This window comes from Podarcis pityusensis, assembly GCF_964106645.2.
Source record: "Podarcis pityusensis genome assembly, chromosome: 4".
Lineage (NCBI taxonomy): Eukaryota > Metazoa > Chordata > Lepidosauria > Squamata > Lacertidae > Podarcis > Podarcis pityusensis.
The window spans coordinates 36,043,330-36,058,418 of NC_138027.1; the positions used below are offsets into that span (position 1 = coordinate 36,043,330).

The 15,089-nt window shown below is 41.8% G+C and overlaps 1 long non-coding RNA gene across 1 annotated transcript; it reads right to left on the reverse strand.

The window, feature by feature from the left end:
- Positions 1-4,540: 4,540 nt before the first annotated feature.
- On the reverse strand, positions 4,541-12,076 carry LOC308475660. The gene is made up of 3 exons (XR_013985352.1): positions 11,985-12,076; positions 10,358-10,549; positions 4,541-4,668 (listed from the first exon to the last, which is right to left on the reverse strand). It is a non-coding gene; the product is annotated as an uncharacterized lncRNA (long non-coding RNA).
- Between the last annotated feature and the right edge of the window lie 3,013 nt (positions 12,077-15,089).

Genomic DNA, 15,089 nt, shown 5'->3' on the forward strand with positions numbered 1-15,089 from the left:
CTTTTTAGTTCAGCTCAGTAACAAAATTACAGCCTCAAATAATATAATTCTACACAATTACTTCAGAACCCATTTAATTGCATTGATAATAACCAACCTAATCATGGGGAATATGACGTGGTCTCCTGGTGCCGATATTCTGTTGAAAATGCTTGGGTGCAGGCAGTTTCCTATGGATCACTCCCCTCTATGGCATGCATGTCCTGGTTGCCTTCCCATAGGGTCTGTTCGCCCATTTTGTGGCAAAGTCAAAAGACAGAACAGTTGCTTAGATCCAGAAAGCGAGTAGTCCCTGCTAAACAACAAACCACAGTTATATTGTTTTATTTTCTTATAGTCAAGTTTATAAAGCCACACCGTAAGTTCTCCGGGCAGTTCTCACAAAAGAAATTAAACAATTAAAATACATTATCAAAAAATAAGAGCTACGCAAACTAAAAGCACAATTAAAACCCTTTTCAAAAACAAAAACTAAGTGGAGCAGACCACAAACTATTTAAAAGGCCTGGGTTAACCCCCCTCCTCAAAATGGCACCCCCAAAAAACACACCAGGCAAACCTACTATATCTGGCCACAAAACTCACTGGGTGACCTTGCGCCAGTCACTGTTTCCCAGCCTAACCTACCTCACAGGGCTGTTGTGGGGAGTACCATGTATGCCACCTTGAACTCCTGGGCAGAGTGGGATATAAATAAATAAATGGACGCAGAATCCAACAGCATTTGGAAAGCTAGTGTTTAGCCATTCCTGCTATAAAGCCTTGGTTATGTCCAGTGTTTCTGTTCTTCAAAGAGGGGTAGAATCCCCTACACATACACCTACCTTGCCAAACACCAGTTTCTTTAAATCTGAAGTTATGTGGAATAAACAGATATCGCTGCTGGCCATTAATCTGAAAAAGGTATATCGTTACTTAATGTGGATTACAAAATTTTTGCAGACATTTTGGCCAAGAGATTGAAAAAAGTATTGATGGAAGAGATCCATAAAGACCAAGCGGGCTTTCTCCCAGGAAGACACTTGTCTGATAATTTGAGAAATATAATTGATATTTTGGAAAAACTAGAAGTGAATATAAACACTAAAGCAGTTCTGATATTTGTGGACGCGGAGAAAGCCTTTGACAACATCTCTTGGAGCTTCATGAAGAAGAACCTACAGGGGATGGGGGTAGGCCAAGGTTTTGAAAATGGTATAAGTGCAATATATTCTGAACAAAAGGCTAAATTAATTGTAAATAATGTGGTGACGGAAGAATTTAAGATAGAAAAAGGGACACGACAGGGGTGCCCAATCTCCCCACTGCTTTTTATATCGGTCCTGGAGGTTCTGCTGAATATGATTAGAAGGGACCGGTTGGTTAAAGGTATACAGGTCGGAGCCAAACAGTACAAACTGAGAGCATTTGCGGATGACTTAGTATTGACGTTACAGGAGCCAGAATCTAGTACTAAAAGGGTTTAAGAACTAATTCAAGAATTTGGTCAACTGGCAGGATTTAAACTGAACAAGTTAAAAACTAAGGTTTTAGAGAAAAATTTAACACAGATTGAAAGAGAGAGGTTTCAGAATGAGACAGGCCTGACTGTGGTTAAGAAAGTGAAATACCTGGGGATTAACATGACAGCCAAAAATGGGAACTTATTTAAAGATAATTATGAAAAATGTTGGACGGAAGTGAAAAAAGATTTAGAAATCTGGTCAAATTTGAAGCTTTCACTGTTGGGTCATTTTGCTGTGATAAAAATGAATGTATTGCCTAGAATGCTGTTTTTGTTTCAAACATTGCAAATTGTGGACAAGATGGACTGTTTCAAGAAGTGGCAGAGAGATATTTCTAGATTTGTCTGGCAGGGCAAGAAGCCCAGAATAAAATTTAAGATATTAACTGATGCAAAGGAAAGGGGTGGATTTGCCCTGCCAGACTTTAAACTATGAATCAGCAGCTTTTTGCTGGTTGAAAGAATGGCTACTTCTTGAAAACACAGACATTTTGGACTTAGAAGGTTTTAACAATGTATTTGGATGGCATGCATATCTGTGGTATGACAAGGTCAAAGCGCATAAAGCATTTAAAAACCATATTGTCAGGAAAGCACTGTTTAATGTTTGGATAAGATACAAGGATTTGTTGGAAAACAAAACCCCAAGGTGGCTGTCACCGATGGAAGCGAAAGCTCTGAAAAGGCTCAATATGGAGGCCAATTGGCCGAAATATTGGGAAATTTTGGAACAAGATGGAGATAGACTGAAACTGCAGAGTTTTGAGAAACTAAAAAATAAAGTCGAAATAAAAAAATTCCTTCCTGTAGCACCTTAAAGACCAACTAAGTTAGTTCTTGGTATAAGCTTTCGTGTGCATGCACACTTCTTCAGATACAAAAAATAAAGTGCGAGACTAGCTTCGTTATTATCAGATAATGGAGGCATATAATTTGGACAAGAAAATTGGCTTCCAGGTGGAAAAATCAAAATTAGAAACAGAACTGTTAGAACCCAAAACTAAGAATTTGTCAAGAATGTATAACTTGCTGTTGAAATGGAATACTCAGGATGAAACGGTGAAATCTGCTATGATTAAATGGGCACAAGATGTTGGACATAATATTATGTTTGCTGACTGGGAACAGTTATGGACCACAGGTATGAAGTTTACGGCATGTAATGTCCTAAAAGAGAATATTATGAAAATGATATATAGGTGGTACATGACCCCAGTCAAGCTTGCAAAAATCTATCATTTGCCCGACAATAAATGCTGGAAATGTAAAGAAACTGAAGGTACATTCTTTCACCTTTGGTGGACGTGCCCAAGGATTAAGGCCTTCTGGGAAATGATATATAATGAACTGAAAAAGGTATTTAAACATACCTTCTTGAAGAAACCAGAGGCCTTTCTCCTAGGCATAGTCGGCCAATTGGTGCCAAAGAAGGACAGAACTTTTTTTATGTATGCCACAACAGCAGCAAGAATACTCATTGCAAAGTATTGGAAGACACAAGATCTACCCACTCTGGAAGAATGGCAGATGAAGGTGATGGACTATATGGAACTGGCAGAAATGACTGGCAGAATCCGAGACCAAGGAGAAGAGTCGGTGGAAGAAGATTGGAAGAAATTCAAAGATTATCTACAGAAATATTGTAAAATTAATGAATGTTAGAATGATGTTGGATAGTAATTAAGTGGTTTCCAGCTGTAATGCTTTAAGGGAATATGAAAAAAGGGTTATAAATAGATAAAAATTTAATATTATTACTTTTAAAGGATTTGCTGAACCAACAGATTGAAGTGGAATACAAAAAAGGGAGGTATGAGGAGGTTCGGGAAATAAGTCAAAGGAAAATAAGTAATGGAAAATCTGTGTGTTTTTAACTATTTTTATTTTGTATTTTTGTCTTTTTTTTTTCCTTCATTTTTATTGTAATATTTTAAAAAATCTTAATAAATATCTTATAAAAAAGAAAAGAAAAAGGTGTTTCATCACAAATCAACACTCTCTACAAACTAGCAAACTAGCAAACAGTCAAAAGTTAAGTGGCTAATTTCCCCCCCATGAAATATGGCCAAAGGAAAGTGGCAGAATAGGCTGAGGACTGAGATGGAATTATATGTTTCCTTTAAGTAATATTAATGTCTAAGGCTTAGCATTTAAATGATTCCCCTCTGTCTGCACTGAGCTGTCTGATTTAGGATTGGTCCTATATAACTTGCCCCAAAGTCAGAATTGACTATATTTATCTTGATTTCTTTCCCTGAACCACCCATTCAAAGTGTCAAAATATATGTAAGGAACTGTAACTCATGTCATTTGACAGCTAACACACCACAGTCTGCTTGATTTTCTTATTGTTTGTTTGACAGGGCAGCACCAAGAAAAAAAGACGTAATTTTGATCCACCTTATCCGTGCTCTTGATAATAAACTTGCCGCTTTTTTCAGGAAACCAGGAAATGCTTCAATCCCAGGCCCCTTCCAGTCAATATCTGTCCGTCACCCTCCCCCCCCCCCACTGGTGTGGTTTTACTCCACACAGCATCCTTCATCAACCTAGTTTCCCCAATATGTTTTCAACTGCAACCGTGTATACAAATAGTTGAGCTGAACATTCATATGATTTATTCACATGTAACATTCAATTAGTATACATTCTAGTGCACACACTACTTGGGCTGTGCAATCAGCAAATGGAGTCTTTCACAGAAGCACTTTTACATGCTCAGTATACCTGTGTTCAGCGTAATGTGTGAACAAGCCTGGCGTGAAATGGGAAGTAGCATGTGGAATAATTGCAGCTTTGTTAGATTTTAAATAGAAAAGCAGTCAAGCAAAGAGCCTTTTGTTCTTAACTTGGGCACCATAATCAGCTCTGGCAGCCAATAGGCACAGCTATATCTCCCCAACCAAGCACACAGTGATGAAAATCAGAGAGTTTGAATCGGTAATAAGAGGTATCGAGACAGTTTAGCAGATTAGCAACGCTCCTTACCATTCAGGGTGCTTAAGAATCATGCTTCTGATGTCTTGGAGGCATGATTTATATAGAATCCTGGAGTTTGGAAAGTTGGTATTTGGTAAGGTTTCTTTCTTCTTCTTTTTAAGTAGGACTTTTCCATGCGCCAAATCCAAGTGAGGCCATCCAAACTAATGGAGTATTCTGTACTTCTACAAGTCAGAGCATTACGACCTCATTTCAGTGAAAGGTAATTGCCTGGATGACAAGTTCTCTATTCATACAATCCCCCACTGTAAGTCACAGTTCTCAACTACTCCTTCTATTCTACCTCTTGCTTACTTTTGTGTTCCAATGTAAAAATAAATTCTGTAACCTGCCATAAGATGTTAAACGTTTAGAGACTCTGACCCAATATCAAATTGCTTTCCAGGAGATGAAACCTATGAATGTATAAGGTATGATGGTATGATTTTTTTTTCATTCACAAAGGTATACCTGTCCAATTAAGTACTTATACCAACTTAATCGTTGTGCCCTGACAGCCTGCAACATGTCATGAAACCCCATAGACATTATGCATTCACAGTAGAAACATTTTTCGAGAAACTCTTTGCTTAAGGATTTGCTAAAATAACCATCATAGAAACAGCTGTGTCAATGCATTCCACATTTATTCACATTTACATAACTTACTCTGAACAGCTTGAGCTTTCTTAGAATCTACAGAGTTGGCGCACTTTTGACATGGAAAGTAAAGAGTTCAGTGGTTTTCAAAGTTAAATGCAAGCTTAAGTTCTTCAGCCAACTAGGATAAATTGTTTGGGACCATGAATGCTGTAGGGGTGGTAAAAACAAAACAGCCATTTTGCCTGCTAAATCCTACTAATTGCAGCTGAAGGTACACGCCAGCATGCCAGTGCAAGTAGATAAATAGGTGCCGCTGTGGCGGGAAGGTAAACAGCGTTTCCGTGTGCTCTGGTTTCTGTCATGGTGTTCCATTGCGCCAGAAGTGGTTTAGTCATGCTGGCCACATGACCCGGAAAGTTGTCTGTGGACAAACACTGGCTCCATTGGCCTGAAAGCAAGATAAACGTCACAATCCCATAGTCACCGTTGACTGGACTTAACCATCCAGGGGTCCTTTACCTTACCTTTACCTTACATTGAACTGATCGTGTGAACAAATTTTGTCATGCAAAAGTAGTTTTTGGATGGCTAGAAACCATGAGCACCATCGCCACTCCAGAAATAATTTTACTATTGATTGCTCCTTCCTATTCTGTGGATCCTCTAGTTCTACTTGTGCTTTTAGCAAACGGCATGGTGAAAGTTCCATAAGACAGCTTCAATTCATGATTTACTTGTGGGGAAAGCAGTGGAACAGAGACAAATTCTTTCATCTTCAAATATGGAACTACCCTAAAAGTAAAGGGACCCCGATGTGGACAGACTCCTCCGAGCTGGAAAGCCCACCACCTGTCCTCTCGACCCGTGCCCATCTTGGCTGATTAGAGCGTGTCCAGACGAGGTGCGAGCCCTCCTGGGGGATATCATCAATTTGTCCCTTGGCACGGGGACATTCCCAGGGGAACTGAAGGAGGCAGTGGTGCGCCCGCTCTTAAAGAAAACATCATTAGATCCTTTAGATCTATCCAATTACCGCCCGGTTTCGAATCTTCCATTCCTGGGTAAAATGATTGAGAGAGCGGTTGCTGAACAGCTTGGTGGGTTTCTGGATGAAACATCGGCTCTGGATCCATTCCAGTCCAGCTTCCGCGCTGGTCAAGGGACCGAGACGGCTCTGGTCGCCCTAACAGATGATCTTCGTAGACAGCTGGATCAAGGCAGGTCGGGGCTGCTGATTCTTCTAGATCTGTCAGCAGCTTTCGACATGGTCGATCACGAACTTCTGGGCCACCACCTTGCCGACGTGGGGATCCAGGGCACAGTCCTTCAATGGCTGCACTCGTTTTTCTCTGGTCGGGGACAGAGGGTGGCGCTTGGGGGGGAATTGTCATCGCGCCACTCCTTGGTGTGTGGAGTACCTCAGGGTGCGATACTCTCCCCGATGCTTTTCAACATCTTTATGCGCCCCCTCGCCCAGCTTGTTCGGAGTTTTGGGCTGGGTTGCCATCAGTATGCCGATGACACCCAACTCTATCTGTTGATGGATGGCCATCCTGACTCGGCCCCAGACACACTGACCAGATGTTTGGAAGCTGTGGCTGGATGGTTACGTGGGAGCCGGTTGAAGCTAAATCCTTCGAAGACAGAGGTCCTGTGGCTGGGATGGGGCGATATGGGATTGGGGGGGGGCAATTCCCATCTCTTGCGGGGGCGCAATTAGTGCCAGCACTGTCCGTTAAGAGTTTGGGTGTAATCTTCGACACCTCCCTTTCCATGGAGGCGCAGATTGCAGCTATAACAAAGGCGGCATTTTTCCATCTCCGCCAAGCTAAGCAGTCGGCTCCTTACCTCTCTCGCCCTGACCTAGCCACTGTGATCCACGCGACGGTCACCTCCAGACTGGATTATTGTAACTCGCTCTACGTGGGGCTGCCCTTGAGACTGACCCAGAAACTCCAGTGGGTGCAGAATGCTGCAGCGAGACTCCTTACGAGGTCTTCGCTGCGAGATCATTCACCTGGTGCTATACCAGCTGCACTGGCTCCCGGTGGAGTACAGGATCAGGTTTATGGTGCTGGTTTTAACCTTTAAAGCCCTATACGGCCTAGGACCCTCGTACCTACGGGACCACCTCTCCTGGTATGCCCCACAGAGAAACTTACGGTCTTCAAATAAAAACATCTTGAAGGTCCCAGGCCACAGAGAAGTTAGGCTGGCCTCAACTAGAGCCAGGGCTTTTTCGGCTGTGGCTCCGATCTGGTGGAACACTCTGTCACAAGAGACCAGGGCCCTGCGGGACTTGACATCTTTCCGCAGGGCCTGCAAGACAGAGATGCTCCACCAGGCCTTTGGCCAGGGCACAGCCTGACTCCCTCCCTCAGCAATCTTCGCGGAGCTCTGGCCCAATGGTTGCCAGTGGCTTGAATTAATTAATTTTATAATGAATGATTTTAGAGTGTTGTTTATGCTGTACTTTTATACTGTTTTATTGTTGTTAGCCGCCCTGAGCCCGGCTTCGGCTGGGGAGGGCGGGATATAAATAAAATTTTTTATTATTATTATTATTATTATTATTATTATTATTATTAGGTTCAGTTGTGACCGACTCTGGGGTTGTGGCGCTCATCTCGCTTTATTGGCCGAGGGAGCTGGCGTACAGCTTCCGGGTCATGTGGCCAGCATGACTAAGCCACTTCTGGTGAACCAGAGCAGCGCACGGAAACGCCGTTTACCTTCCCGCCGGAGCGGTACCTATTTATCTACTTGCACTTTGTGCTTTCAAACTGCTAGGTTGGCAGGCGCAGGGACCAAGCAATGGGAGCTCACCCCGTCGTGGGGGTTTGAACCACCGACCTTCTGATCGGCAAGTCCTAGGCTCTGTGGTTTAACCCACAGCACCACCCACGTCCCATGGAACTACCCTAAGGATGGACAAATGCCAGATGTGGTTACGCCCAGTTTCTCCACACACACACCCATCTTAAGTTCAGTTGAAGGCCTGCCCATATCAGTTTGCAATTTTAAAAGAGTCTGCATTAAAAATTGTATGCCATTTCAGTTCATTTCTCCTAAAATGCACATTTTTGTACGTGATTTCCCCCTAATTTTGCATTTTTATCAGCACTTTACCCAAAAATATTTTTGGTACACATTTTCTGGGAGAACTGCATCACAAAATTCAGAGAAGTGCAAATTTCAAAGAATAGCTGTGTTTTAGTTCGTGTATTGGTTCAAGAAATGTGAATGAGGCAGGTTCGCATGAAATGTAAATCCAACACATTTCTCCCCCATCCTTAGACAACTCCCATGAGATCTCCATCAAGTTGTGTCACAGAGCCAAAAAATCAAAGACGTACCTGGTAGGGTTGCTGGGGGGACGGGGTGATGCATATTTTCAGATCATCATAGCTGCAGGAATGGCATCACTGCTGCTTAATTCTGTGCCCTGTTGCCCCAGGTTTTTAGAAGCTAAGTACCATATTTTTCCATGTATAACATGTCCCCATGTATAAGACAACCCCTATTTTTAGGACCGCAACAAAAAATGGGGGGGGGGGAGCTCAGCTCAAAGTTGTTGAGCTTTTTTCTGTGGGGGAATATTGCCCAGAATTACAGAATTACTGAGCTTTTCTTTTTGATTACCCACCACTGCAAAGCGCACGCATCAATGTGGCCACCAATCATCTGCACATTCGCCACCAAAAGACCATCTGCCCACTCAACGCAACTACAGCCGATTGCACGCACACCTCACTGCCACAGCCAATTGTCAGTAGGCCTTGCCGCAGCAACCAATCACACACCCAATCACCACTGCCAATCTCCTGCTGGCTGCTGCCATGAATCGCCCACCCCCACCCCCACCCCCCGCTTTCCGTGTATAAGATGACCTGCAATTTTTGACTATTATTTCTAAGGGGGGATATCATCTTATACACGGGAAAATACGGTACTTCATGACCCCTCTTCCTGCTTCTGGATACAAAGGAAATGTTGAAAAAACAGTGTAATAATATTTAAATTCACACTCTCGCCCTTTGAGAGCTTCCAGTGTCTCTGGCCTGAATTAATTTGCTTGCATAACACCGACTAATAAACTTTTAAAAAATCTATTGAGAGAGAATTGCAGAGCTGCACCCATATATTACATTGCCCTCCCAGTTTTTCTCCCCCATAGAAATTAGTTTTCACCTGGTTCGCATCAGTGAATTTAAACTGAGCTTAGGTGTTCCAATTAGTGCAGTACAAATTAAGAATTTGTGAAGTGGTAATCACCTCTGCAAATCTGAAGCATAGTTTTCTCATTCACAAACATGTAATGAAATATGTTTGTTTTTTCCTGGTTGTGTTGGTGATAGGGGGGAATCGGCTTATGTGAACGCGTATTCAAATAGTTATGCCTGTGTACCTCATAGAGCTCCCCCTTCCTCCTCGCCTCTTGAAATCACAGCACCTATGCCTGCTATCTAACACCTTTTTTTTTTTACTGCCAAAGAGAATGTAACCATTGATCTGACACTACAAGTGGGTTGCAAGCACAAGTGATTTTCAAGCAATCATACGTAATTATAGAATGAGGCAAAGTGCCTTATAATGTGGGAAGATATTTTCAGAGGAGGGCAGTCATTATTCTCACCCCAACATACAAGTCACAGTGTTTACACGCTCAGGCATTTTCTATTTCCTGAAACGTATCACATTTTAGACCATATTAGAGCACAATAGCAACTGAATGTGTAGGTACACATTGCTTTCAAAACAAAAAAATCAGAGCTGCATGCAGAGTAGACCCAGGGAATCATTGGGCTCTAGGTTAGCCATGACCCTCTTTGAGAGATATTTGACTCATTTGCCTGGCCTTGGACACCAGAATGCCAGAGAACATTTGGTTATCAATCAGCATCCTAATAACACCTCAAATTAATCGGACAACGATACTACCCACCAAGAGCTATCTTTGACTTCCACTAAAACCAGCAGGCAGCCTGGTGGAACTGGATTGCTCACCTGACCTTTCTCCAACTGAGTTCCTGCTGCATAGAAGGATGGAAAAGGGGAGGGTGTGTGATAAGATCACCATGGTTAGAGCATGGTGCTGATAACGCCTAGGTTGCAGGTTCAATTCCAGCTGCATATTCCTGCAATGGAGGAGGGGGGTTGGACCCGATGATCCTCTGCTTCCCTTCCAATTCTACCATTTTATGATTCTAAGTGCATAGCAAAGGAACCTCATATGCACACTTCATACATTTCTGTTGGGCTTTTTCATACCTTTTATATATCTTGAGGTATATTCACTTTCTTCATATCTCTCTGTCAGGACCAACACAGTCTTCATTATAAGCAGCTGCTGAGCAGGTTCAGGCAAGTTAGCAATGTTCTTACTGGGGAGGCAGTGGGAGGAAGGGCTCACAACCCTCTGATAACTCACTCATTTTTATTTTTATTTCAATTCAAAGCCTCCTGGAGGTGTGAACAAAAATCAGCACCAAAATGTTAACACTTCTTTCTCTTAATAGCTCATCAACATAAAGCCATGATCTTGCTGTTAAGTTTTTGCCCCACCCCCCCCAAAAAATAATGGTTTTGGTCATGTATATACGTTCCATGTTTCTTATTTTACATGCATTTTAATTTTGTGTGTGTGTGTGTGTGAGAGAGAGAGAGAGAGAGAGAGAGACTTAGCTTAATGCCCTATTGGTGATATTCTTATTATTTATTCATTTAAAAAAGGCTATAGGATCAAACTAATACAGAAAAATCTCTGCAACCACAACAGGCACTGTGATTCTCCATTGGTTTGATCACCCCCAGAGATCAGAAAGTTTTTCCAAAATTTTAGTTGGAATTTCCTTTCTTGTCACTTGAAGCCATTGGTTCCAGTCCTAAGCTCCAGAGCAGGAGAAAAACATGTTCCCTCTTCCATGTGACAGACATCCTGGCTATCATCTCTCCTCTTAGTCTCCTCTTTTCCAGGCTAAACATACCCAGCTCCTTCAAGCACTTCTCATAAGGCTTCGTTTCCAGACCCTTGATCATCTTGGTTGCCCTCCTGTGCACACATTCCAGCTTGTCAACATCCTTCTTATATTAAGGGGCTCAGCCTGCTTTAGGGAAGTTTTGTTTGATGTATTTATCGTGCTTTTAATATTCTATTGGTAGCCTCCCAAAGTGGCTTGGGAAACTCAGCCAGATGGGTGGGGTATAAATAATAAATTATTAGTAGTAGTAGTAGTAGTTAATAGTTAGTATTGATAGAATAGGAGAAGCTGTGGTTCCCCTGTGGCTTCTGAACTGGAGGCCTCAGACAGAGGCAAATGACACAATGGGCTGCTCTTGTGCAAGTGCTTCTGGCTGAACACATATCCCTGGAGCTGGCTCTGATGAAGGGGAGTCTGACCCCAAGGCTGTGTCAAATAGTGATAGATTGATAAGCTAAGGATGTACACTTGACCCCAGATAAGATCCAAGTCACTAACTGGGACACTGTTTCTAGCTGTTTCTGTAAGATCAGAGTGGTCCCATTCCTGATTGCTTTTGGCAGGTAGAAATCATTCATTTTCTGCCTGGCTTGTAATAATTTTTAATTTGATTGAGGGTGTTGACTTTGCTCTTCTTGACTTTTAATGCTTTGATTGAATTCTGCTACTGTTAAATTAATTTTTGCCTTTTCTGCTTTGTAAATCACATTGGGGGCCCTTAATAGGGCCAAAAGTCAGCATAAAGATATTTTAAAAAATAAATGAATATATATATATATATATATATATATATATATCCTTGTAAATGTTACTGGTGTGCCTGAAGCAATAAAAAAACCTTCTAAAGAACACATGAGATGCTATATACAGATCACAGACAATATTTTCCAGTTAGAGAGAGAGGTGTGATCATTCACCTTTCATTAATGCTGTCCAGTGCAATCATTTCTTCTCATGACTGCAGCTTCAGTAGCATATTTTCCCCAAGTTGGTTGTTCCTCTGTTGTCCTCAGATAGTCACAGGGATGATCCTAGCCAAACAGGGTCATAAATTAACTGATGATGTAGTGTGGCATGGCCAATTAGATCTGGCTAACTGATGATGTCACAGAGAAAGTGTGGAGTACCAAATAAATCAAGAAAAAAGACATGATTTTCAGTAATGGCAAAATCACATTTATGCACACATACACGTGTGTGTGTGTGTGTGTGTGTGTGCGCGCACGCATGCATGCATGTGTAAAAACATGCAAGTACTTTCAGCTCGGTCTTGCCAAGCCCTAGTTATAATATTTAATAAAACATGTAAATCCCTTGCATATCACTTCCTTGACCATCTAGTCTTGGTTAAAGACTGTTTCTCCATGAGACTATGAAGGAGTGGCCCCAGAAGTAGCAGCAAACAGGAGGTCATCAGGATTTGTGCTTGGGAAAAACTCACAGGAAACATTCTGAGCACTGTGATGATGGGAATATGACTCATTAAACGCAGATCTCTAGGCAATGAACATTATCTGTTTGTTCTCCATTTTCATTTCTGTCTCATAGCTTTGAGTAAATAAATTGTGTTTCTGCCTAATGCATGACTCACTGCATTTTATAAATTAAAGCTAAGTGACTACAATCTCCTTAGATAGGCAACACCAGAAATCGCTCTTCAGCTTATTTTGAACTTGCAGCTATTTGGTGTGGAAATCATAAAAGGGGAATTAGCCAATAGTTCAAATGTTCCCAGCAAAATTAGTGCAAATGGCAGAGCTACATTGAAGAAGAAAAAATCAATCAGTGAAATGCCACCAACAGAATAAGGTTAAATGAAGACAGGGACACAGGAAGAGATGGTTTTCTACTCCCCCTCTGCAAGTGGTTTCGAGAAATGGTTCAGATAAATATAAAGTTTTTGTTATGACATGGAACAGTAGGGCATTCCAATAAATTCTCTTTCTTCTGTGGTCCCAGTGAGGCTTGCATTCTTCCACAGTTGAAAATTTCTTCCACTTTTTTTTGAGATTCAGGAAAGACAAGTAACAACGGATCCTTTGAAAATGATACCTGCAGTGTTACAGTCTGACAGAAGAACCGGATGAAGTAAAACAGGTTATAGCTCAGCTGCAAGCAAGGAAACCCCATGCCTGGCATTCAGTTGCCTGCTTCAATGCCTATGCCATAGTATCAGACAGAATTGTCTTTTTCAGGCAGGGTGGAAGAAGCAGGAGGCTCCACCAAAGGCAGGAAGGGGTGGAGTCATGAGACTATTTAAGCCCTTGTTTCACTCCAGCCTGGGATCTGTAAAAAAATTCTCAGCACCCTTCCACCCTTACAGTGCGGGTTCTTACTGGCTACCTTGGGGTCAACTAGAAATTGTTGGCCTATCTCTGCATCAGCCTGGTGGACGGGTGGTATTTTTGCCCACTTGCTACTGTAGTTCTTGTAGTCTGATGGCAGTTAGAGTGCAGGTGGTGTTAACTAAGTGGACTGTTCACACTGAGTAGGAAGGTGTGTGAAGGTTAATAGGTATGGTATGAGTTAAGGTGAGTTGCCTTTATGCACCTTGGAGGGTAACAGATAATAATAATAATAATAATAATAATAATAATAATAATAATAATTTATTTATACCCTGCCCGTCTGGCTGTGTTTCTCCAGCCACTCTAGGTGGCTTCCAACAAAATATTAAAATACAGTAACCCATCAAACATTAAAAGCTTCCCTAAATAGGGCTGCCTTCAGATGTCTTCTAAAAGTCTGGTAGTTGTTTTTCTTCTTGACATCTAGTGGGAGGGTGTTACACAGGGTGGGTGCCACTACCAAGAAGGCCCTCTGCCTGGTTCCCTGTAACTTGGCTTCTCACAGTGAGGGAACCGCCAGAAGGCCCGCAGAACTGGACCCAAGACTTGCCACTCAGGGCTGTGAGACTATGAATAGGATAAAGAGAATTTCTGAAGCTAACCTGAGTTATCCCATTAGAGTTACTGGGGTCCAAAAGTGGGGGACTTGGAGCCCAATAGTGGGAAACTTGGGAAGGATTCCCTACTCACCTGAATTTGTGTGGTTTAAGGACTCTCATTATTCAAGGGATTTGCTTGTCCAATACAGATAAGACCGCATAAATCCGATAATTCCTGCAGTGTCACCATCCACTGCAAAAACTTAATTGTAAACTAATAAAATATGGCCCTAGTTCTAATAAAGCTCTTTATATCTTCCCTTTCTTCCCACCTCTGGCCAGAGAAGATATTAAAAATAAAATTATCAAGTTTTCTTTCTGCTTCCTGAGAACTGTTTTTTCTTTTTCTGTCATCAGAAAAACCATAGTAAGCTCCACCTAGCAAACTGGTTAAGAAGATTCTGAAGCACACTTTTGAGGGTTGATCATGGAATAAGGCAGCAGGATGGGGCCCCAAAAGAAACATAATGAGAGAAATTATCTTGATATGAACATAGCTAGTTAAAATTCTTCTCCTTTGAAAAAGCCTACCCTTTTTGGATTATAAACACGAAGGGTGGTAGGCTTTGAACTGTTTGAAAACACTTTTATGTGCTGTTGGGATCTTTTCTGATTACCATTTCTATGTGATACATAACATTTTTTTAAAAATGATATGCAGGTTTTCTGTTGGTTCTCGATGAAATATATTTTCAGATGTGATACCCAGAAGAGGTACCCTTAAAATATGAACTACAGACTCATTCCAACTGTTCCATACAGTCTAACTGGCCTTATATCCTCAGGACAGGTTCCTGTTTTCTGGTTTCTGTCCTGGCAAATCTTTGTTCAAATATGGTTCCTATTTGAGCCTTTCTGCAATGCCTTGTTTAATATTTTAAATGTGAGTTGCAAAAATTACCATTCAGTGTCCAGCTTTCTCCCAAGAACCCCTAGAAATTAGAATCTCTGGAAACCTAAAGTGGGGGGGGGGGAGTACAAAAAGGTGTTTGAACCACTCTGCCCAGTGCCCACTAACATGGTGGAAATAAGGGTGGAGCAACACTCTTGCACTCCTCCATCCTTTTCTGGGTTT